Raw genomic sequence first — 9,284 nt, 5'->3', positions numbered from 1 at the left:
ACCGTGTTCGCCGCTATCGTTGTGCTATAAGGGTAGCCTATTTTTGTGGGCACAGGTTCGCCCAATAAAAGTTAGTTTTGTCTTTCACAGTATTGCTACTGTGTTCTTCAACGTCACCACCACTTGAAAGTATCGTGCATTCTTTAGCCTGATTATTGTTGGGTGAATCATTTTTTCCGGGCAAGATGTAGTTAAGGCTGCTTGCGGGCATGAAAAAGCTATGCCGCGTTTTGCCACTTTTGTGTGTCCTGAATCTTAGTTGAGTACGCTCTTTTATAATCGCAGATTGCATGACCAGCAAACGTGGCTTTCGTAGGTGACACCACGTCTAAAACCTGTATCTTGCTGTTCTTTGGCCAATCTACAGTGAAATACAGTCCTTCGCTGTTGTCCTCGAACACTTGCAACACTTCTTCAGCTCTTATGTAGAAAACTCATGTTCGACTATTAGCCCCGAGAAAGAGGAATGGCGCCGCCTGGCGGCAGCTTCAGATGATGTCACGGCCAGGACTCGAGTTTCGGCAGCCGCCCAGATAACGTGCCCTGGCTTCGTCGCACCGCGTAGCACGGTGTTTGCGTTCGCTTTTTGCTTGCAGCAAGCTTCCGATGAACGAAGAAAACAGCAGGGATCGTGTTTCAGGTAAGCAAACAACATTTGTGTGTACAATCGTCCTGAATGCGCGAACGAGAAAAGCACGCGCTCCGTCGTGCATGAAAACGGTGCTCGGGCGATCGCTCGCGGATATAGTTTCACAAGAGTTCTCCGCATGCGTCCGCGTATGTGTCCGACAGCGTTTTCTTTGGCACTGCGCCAAGCTTTCTATCTAAGCACAGTGCCAAGAGCAGTGTCAAGTCTCGCGAAATCTACCGACAGTGACACTACATCCGAAAGTGATCCCCATTGAAAATTTCACCCGAGCTGTTGCGTCAGTTTTCTTGTATGCTCACTGACGCACCTTGTATAATTTCATGTTTACCTTGTAATAGCTAGCTGTTATCGTTTCTGTTTATGTACACGAACGAGTTGAAGCTGGTAATTGCTGTAGTTTCTTTCCTGCTGGCCGCTCGTCTCAATTCGTGCAGTGCCGCAGCTGCCGCGCTGTCACATGTATTAGTTTACATAACCTGCTTGTAAATTATTTTTGTTCGCAGTTGCATTACCGCTGAGCAGCATCAATTGGTATGTGAACAAGGCGTGCGAGACGAGTCGGTGCCTCACTGAGCCGGGGGAGGTTTATTATGCGGGCCACGTCCTTGAGTGCGTTGTCGAAACAGCTGAAAACGCTCGTTTCGACTTTCTGACGTTCATCTTGCAAACGACTGCTATCAACAGTGCTCCTCATGAAGTGAAGATTACCGTTTGCGACGCGGTGGTAGATCGAGCCAGCTGTTCGTGCAAAGCAGGGTATGACTACTCGATCACTGGCCGGCTGCTGAGAAGAAACCTTGTCCAAGTATGCGAAAGCATACCCCCTAATTTGAGTTGGCCTACCCCTAAACTTTAGTTGGCCCACCCTCAAATTTAAGTTGGCTCTCTTGCAAATTTAAAGTTGGCCTACTCCCAAATTTTAAGTTGGTCAACCTCCAAATTTCAAGTTGGCCCACGTCCAAATTTCAGTTGGCCCAGCTTTACCATAAGCTTCCCCGTGCATTTTCCATGAATCCCTGTATCCTTACCTTCCTCATCCCGCTCTCTCTCCTGTATCCTTAGGGTATTATTTTATTTGCTTTAAATTTTTCTTTATCGCTTATAAAGCTAGCCTTCTACATGTACACTATTATATTAAGTAAATGTCGTCATTTTTCACATTACGCAGCATTGAGCACACAAAAGGCATTACACTTTTCGCGTGACGGCACTAGGGTACTCACAAAGAATCCTTGTGCCCTAATACTTAAGCTTCCATTTGACATCCGCAAGCACATGTTGCACTGTGTGATTGGCACTGTTCTGTTTGACATTTAGATATCCTAAGTGATTTTTTATTGCAAACAAATCCATTTAATGTCTTCCATGGCAGATAGGGCTATTCTGTCTGATCAACTGCATTATTGGAAAGGTGCGCATTACTGGCACGATAATTTGCAACGTGGTTAGGTAACATCAATGATTGGCATATTTTCTTCATCATTAGTAACTTTGGGGCACATGTTCCAATTGCGGAATTCAAGCCAAGTACTATTCAAGTCACATCTACTTAGCAGAAATATTTGCCTAGCACCAATTTTCTTTTCTATATGTGGTGAAAACTACTTATATTGCAATTAGCAAAGATATCCAGAGCCTGAGCAAAAAGATAGACGACGTAGAAAACAGAAGCCGTAGGAATAACATTATTATTTATGGGTTGGAAGAAAAAAGCGATGAAACTAGTAAAGATCTGGAACAAGTGGTAGTCAACGGTGTATTCAAAGACAAACTCTGTGTAGAAACGAGATCAGTGGAGCGTGTACAACATATTGGAAAAAAGAAGCAGAAGAGCACAAGGCCTGTAATTATAAGGTTTTACAGTTTCACAGAAGTAAATGACTGTTCTTCGTAACTCCAAAAAGCTGAAAAATCGCTCGATATCTATATCAGAAGGCTTCTCGCCCTCAGTACGTGACATACGCAGGAAACTTTGGCAGTCCTCCAAAGCAGAACGTGACGCTGGTGATAAGGTAACACTTCCTTTTCATAAGCTTAATGTGAACGATCAACTGTATATATGGAATTAACTACAGAAATGCAGGCTACCTTTGAACAGCCTACGTCGCGACGACGCCGGGAAGTCCAGTGCTGACAACGCATGACGAGCAGGAGTTGTAAATTCACTTTCTTTAGTATGTTTTAATGCAAGGAGCATTGTTAATAAAACTAAAAAAATTAGAAGATATCTTGTTAATTTACTCTGCTGACATGGTCGTCATAACGGAAACATGGTGGCACGCTGATATTCATGATTCAGAAATAGTTCCTCCCTCTTATTTTCTTCTTCGCTCCGACCGCGACAGTCGCGGGGGCGGAGTCGCTATAGCAGTACGGCAGGGCTTATCGGAAAGAGCAAGGTAATCCAGATCATGAAAGTGTGTGGTGCACTGTATCTATAGGAAACCAAACGCGTCCGACGACTACATAATGAAAATTCACGACTTCCTTTGTGGCAGGTTGAAAGATCGTTCTAATTCTTACTGGCGATTTTAATCTAGCCACTATTGATTGGAGTACGTTGACAGCCGGCAGCAGAGATGTTACTATATATGAACTGCTTTTGAGCATGGCGTTTAGTTTTTCATTATCTCAGCTTGTTACAGAGCCAAAGCGCATTCAAGCGCAAACATTTTCAATACTAGACCTTGCATTTGTCTCTAATCATCCAACAGCCGACATCACACTCGAAGAGGGCATATCAGATCATAAACTGCTGCTGCTAACAGTTACTATCGGCGCCAGCGGACCAGTTCCAGAATCACGTGTGGCTGTTAAAAACTACAATAGAGTTGACGACGTCTGCATCATCGACTACCTTGAAGTAGCGTTGGAAACCTTTTCCTTTGAAAATTATGGCACAGTGAATAATCTATGGCTTAAACTAATAGGCATAATAACACATTGTGAGGAAACGTTCGTTCCCACGCGACTGAAACGTACAAAACGCAGAAACCCATGGATTACGCGCAGTGTGATCCACCTAAAAAGAAAACTGCAAAGGATGCGGAAGAAAAACGTAATCCTGAAGACATTCGCCGACTTTCTGGTGAGCTCAAAACTGCTTTAGGGAAAGCAGGGGATGTTTTTTCTTCAACAATACTAATAAATTTTATGACACAGCATCCACAAAAGTTTTGGCGCCACTTATCCAGGCCCGAGAACCAAGTGACTCAAATCGATGTAAATGGAATCATAACTGATGAAGCCCACACTGTCGCCAACACATTTAACAGATACTTTCAGTCCGTTTTTACACGTACCCCTGCCCTTACAGAAAGCGAAACTGTGACGGATCCTCCGTTATCAATGTCTGAAGTAGTCATAACCCAAGAAAGAATACATAATTTATTGCTTCAGATTGGCTTTAAAAAATCTTCAGGTCCTGAAAATCTTTCAAATGCTTTTCTGCGGCGTTACGCAAAACAGATAATTCCTTTTTTGCATGCAATTTTCGTAGCATCACTTCAAACAGCCACCCTGCCGATGGACTGGCTCCATGCCAAGGTCTTTCCGATTCACAGAGGAGGCAGTAAGTTACTGGTAAACACTTACAGGCCGATTTCACTCACTAGTTCTTGTTGTAAAATGATGGAGCATATTATTAGCAAAGCAATTACCACCTACTTAGGAGATAACAATCTACTGTACCGCAAACAACTCGGATTTCGCAAAGGTCTTTCTACCGTCACTCAACTCCTCGAAATAACGCATGACTTTGGTACAGTAATTAACTCGAGACTTCAAGTTGACGCAATATTCATAGACTTTTCCAAAGGATTTCACAGGGTACCTCATTCAAAATTAATTGACAGACTCCAGAGCATTGGGATCGAAACTAACATAGTACACGTGATAACCTCCTATCTCTCTAACCGCAGTCAGTACGTTAAAATAAGTGGCACTGAATCTGAAGAGTTAGATGTCTACTTCGGTATTCCACAAGGGTCTGTGCTGGGTCCGATTCTTTTTCTAATTTTTGTTAATGACATTCATTCTCAAATTGAACCTGATGCAACAGTAAGGCTATTTGCAGATGACTGCGTCATCTACACCACACTACGGACGATTAACGATCAGATTCGACTTAATTCCTTATTAACTAACATTGCCAGATGGTGTCAAGAATGGGGAATGGAAATTAACGTAGCAAAAATTTCATCCATGTATATAACTCGAAAAAACATACCCTTAAAATTTGCATATCATCTAATGCGATTACATGTAACAGAAGCCGACACAGTTAAATACTTGGGTGTTACCATCAAAAACACATTAAAATGGGACGTTCACATTAAACAGACGTGCACAAAAGCATACAGACAGTTGGGATACCTTCGCAGGAAACTTGCACTGGTACCTTCCCAAGTTAGGCTCGCTAGTTATAAGGCGCTTGTAAGGCCTTGAATACGGCTGTATTATCTGGAATCCGCACCAAATCTACTTTCTTAATCAACTGGAGGGAATTCAAAATAAGCTCTCTGGTTTGTGTATTCGCAGTATTCACGTGACGCCAGCATAACCCAACTACGCAACCTGGCAAACATTCAAACATTGGCAATTCGCCGACGCGTTGCTGCCTCAAAGTTTCTCTACTTTCTTTATCATGACAGCATTAATATAAGCAAACACGAGCACCTAAAACCACCATACCAGCGCTCAGCCAGAACAAACCATGACAAGAGTATCAGGCCATGTACCTCCCACTGTAATAGATTCAAGTATTCCTTCTTTCCGTCAGTAATAGAATTATGGAATAAACTGCCACACGACATTGTGTCCTCGGAATCTGTCAACACATTTTTTGTTAAGATTTAAAATTTTTTTCATCAGCAGGTTGCGCCGTTGTAGAAAAAAAGGAGCTTAGAACGACAGAAAGCTGAGCTAGTTGGTAAGGATTCATTATGCAAAATAGAAGTGAGGCGTGCAGACAGGACACAAGAGTAGAGAAGTGGACAACACGAACGCCGGCTCAGTGCCCCCTTCAGTTGATAGTCGGCGTTCGTGTTGTCCACTTCTCTACTCTTGTGTCCTGTCTGCACGCCTCACTTCTATTTTGCATAATGAAAAAAAGGGGCTGCGCACGGAGTGTATGTTTCATGTGTATGCTGATCACAGTTCTTTTAGTGTATGCTTTTACTGTGTATGCCGCTTGCAGTTATTCCGAAATCAGTGTATAACGGCGCACCCTTTCCTGTTAGTCTGTACTCTATTAGAATTTTCGTTTCTTTCATTTCTTATTTTCGTATCCTTTTTTTATTTTTTTATTACTGGCAATCTGTACTTTTCGTTGTTTTTTTTTGTTTTTGTTTTGTTGTTCCCACTCCTGTGAGAGCCTGTCAAGGCTTACAGTATAATGCAATAAAAAATAAATATACACATGTTTTTAAATGCATTCCTGTTCCATTTAAACTAGTAACTTTCTTTTTTTTTTGCAATGAAGCTGTTTTTGAAGTGTCTCTTTTTACTAAAGAGTCACCTGTTGTAGGCTGTAAGGAGCATTAGTCTTGGCAGAGAAGTTATTCCTTCAGACTGAAACTGCACATCAGTCACTGTTCTAACGCATGGTAACATGCTTAATGAATGTATGATTAGGCATTATTTATCGAAAAATATTATGCTTAAAGACTAAGACCAGCTTGTGAGGTTTAATTTCCTTGGACTTGATTTATCCTAACCGTTTTTATTTTACAGAAAATACAGTGTAAACACATTGTAGCCGTACTGCTGCATATTAATGCTGCCAGAACTTTCGACACGCTCTCGCCAACTGACCAGCAACAGAAGTGAAGCAAGGAGCACAAAGAGCATGTTAAACAAAAGTATCAGCCAAGAGCTATAGTCGACCTTCCATGTGTAAAGGTTTGCACATATATTATTCTTTTAAAACTGAGAGGGAAAACAGCAAGTCCAATGCTGAAATGAAGGGCAGCTCACAATTTCTACTTTCAAAGTAGGTTTGGTGAAAATGCTCTTGTAGATAGCCTTGCTGTTTGCATGCATTTTCTTAAGCTGCAAGAACAGTTTCATGACCAACAAACGCACTAGCTTTACTGTAAACTATGTACTGCAAATGCTATTTACAGATGCCTTTGTCATAGGCAAAGAGTACGAATGAAGTCATTAGTGCTAGCTGTTGAGTATAGCTAGCTGTTGAGTAATATGCACAGCTTAGGCGAATGCTTGACATCTCTTATTCTAAACAGAAGTAGGATGTAGCACTCTTTGATGACGCGAAAATGTGAATTTGTTGCTTGCTTATTAAGTTTGAGAGGTGGGAAAATGCATGCACCAATCTTAATGCTAAATGCTCAACTACAAATGGGTACCGTGTTTACAACTAAGAAGTTTTCATCTAGAACATAACATTGGTGCTTCTCTTGTTGCTACATTTTCAAGGCAAAAATCAAAGACTCCCCAGCTGGAAGGCAACATACTTGAAAGACTTCTGGAGAATGTCAGCTTTCAATCTGCAGCAAAAATGCACTTAGGCAGAGGTACTGAATTAGGTATGCATTCAAATTTGGTTTGGCTTTTTGAATCTGAGTCTCATAAAGGACTGGCCAGCAGCAGCATATTCTCCTTATGAAATGGCAGTAATGCAGTGAGCAAACATTCCCAATACTGCAAAAATTTAATTTTGCTTGTCTTTTCTATATTGAGTATTTGCAATGTAGTCAATGACACGCCTAATGAGCTGCACTGCAACATATTGCTTAGTGAGGCAGTGTGCAGTGTTTCGTTGTGGTTGCAGCATAATTATTTTAAAGAAAAGCACGTCATAAACAACTACAGTAGCAAATAACCAGTTTTAAGATGTGCCAGCTGTATTTATGCGAAGCTTTAGGCAGTTCACTGAGTTTAGCTAAGCCTGAAAATATTAACCATATTTTTAATCACACATCTGAGGCTGTGTGAGGTGTTGTAAGGCTGGTGCCTTCCAATATCCTTCATAGGCAGTTACATGTAGCAAAATGTAATGTTTATTGCACGAAATCTTGCGACTCTTTCGAATAGACTCCAACGTGTTCTCAAGGCATTTCTCCAGCTACAAACATTTGCTGCTAAGGATACGTTGCTTTGAAACCTTTAAACAGTGTCCGCTGTTCAAACGTAGGTGTCCTCACTACCACAGCAATTAATTATCCAAGCATCTGCGTACTTTGCACCCAAGACAAAAAAAGATTTGATCTGCTTCATCATATTTCTTGTGTATACCAATTTTCTCTATGCTACAGTGAATGTTAATTGCGCATTATTTCTGGAAAAATGTATTTCAGTAACGGAAGCCACGGTGGAGCCAACCATAGAACCAGGATGTTCCACTTCTGAGCCAGCACCCAGGGACTTAACATTCATTGGTTCTTTGAAGGAGTTAAGAAGTTTTCTTGGCATCAGTGGTGAAGTGACAACAGAAGAGCTACTTGAACACTTGCAGGAAAGCAAGAGTCACGAAGACATTATAATGATTGAAAAGTTAGCACGAGATCAGGCAAAATCTAGTCTCTGGTTGCGCCACAGGGTAGGCAGGTTCACAGCTTCTATTGCCTACAGCATATTTACCCGTGTAAAGACCTTGAGGACAAAGATGGGCCCGCATGATTTGAGACCCTTGCTAAAAAAGTGATGCGGCAAGTAATGTCTGTACAGCAACAATGTGTCGTGGCAGTGAACTCGAAGGCAGTGCAAGAAAGTGTTATCAAAGCCAGCAAGCGACTCATGAGAATTTGGTTGTGAGGGAGTGCGGACTTTTCATTATGGAAGACCGTCCTTACATGGGTGCAAGTCCAGATGGATTGGTAAAGTGCAGCTGTTGTCCTGAGCGGGTGCAGGAAATTAAATGCCTTTAATCCATGAAAAAATTCTTGGAGGAGAATATGGAGAAAAACAAAGAAAAGGCTTTGACTCGGAACCTAAAGCGTGCAACCATATATTTCTGCCAAGTGCAGGTACAAATGGTCACCACGGCAGTTCAGCATGCATATTTGTTTGTTTGTCAATGAAGAAGTTAATATGTGCATTCCAGTGCTATTTGATGAGGCATATTTCAGCGATGTGGTTGAAAGATCTTCCTATTTCTTTGAGCAGTACATACTGCCACATGTTCTTTCTACATGAACTGCCTTGTTTCAGTTGCACATGCAATGTTTTATGCATTCCACAAAACCAAACTACAGCCTCCCTTTTTAAGCCACAAAATGACTGATATATGAGGGTTAACATTCCAACGTAACAAAAGGCTTATTAGGGCTGATGTCAGGGGACGGTTTACATTAGGTTTGCTACAACGTGACTAAAGCTTGGTATATAAGCATTTTGCTTAATTTTTCGCTCTCTCAGCAGGAACAGAACCGAGAAATAAACCTGCGAATTCATGTTCAGCAACAGAATGCCATTGCCAAGTTAACTCCTTAAATAAAAAGAATTGTATGTGCAATCAGAGAAAGCACTCCTAGAAAGTTTGGAGACATCTGGAGTTTGAGTGCTTTTACTGATGTTCAGTGCAGTCCACTGTTAAAGGGAACAACGAAATGTGCGGCCCTCGCTTGGCTGGCAACCTAGCTGCATGTGGCTGCGGAAGCAATCTTAGTGCACA

The 9,284-nt window shown here is 41.7% G+C and overlaps 1 pseudogene; it reads left to right on the top strand.

Annotated features, from left to right (window-relative positions):
* The first annotated feature begins 606 nt into the window (after window positions 1-606).
* Window positions 607-8,806, top strand: LOC142584545 (uncharacterized; annotated as a pseudogene).
* Window positions 8,807-9,284: the final 478 nt, after the last annotated feature.

This window comes from Dermacentor variabilis, chromosome 6 (assembly GCF_050947875.1).
Source record: "Dermacentor variabilis isolate Ectoservices chromosome 6, ASM5094787v1, whole genome shotgun sequence".
Taxonomy (NCBI): Eukaryota; Metazoa; Arthropoda; class Arachnida; order Ixodida; family Ixodidae; genus Dermacentor; species Dermacentor variabilis.
Note: the sequence above shows the minus strand (reverse complement) of the source record. Positions and strands in the feature narration are given on the sequence as shown.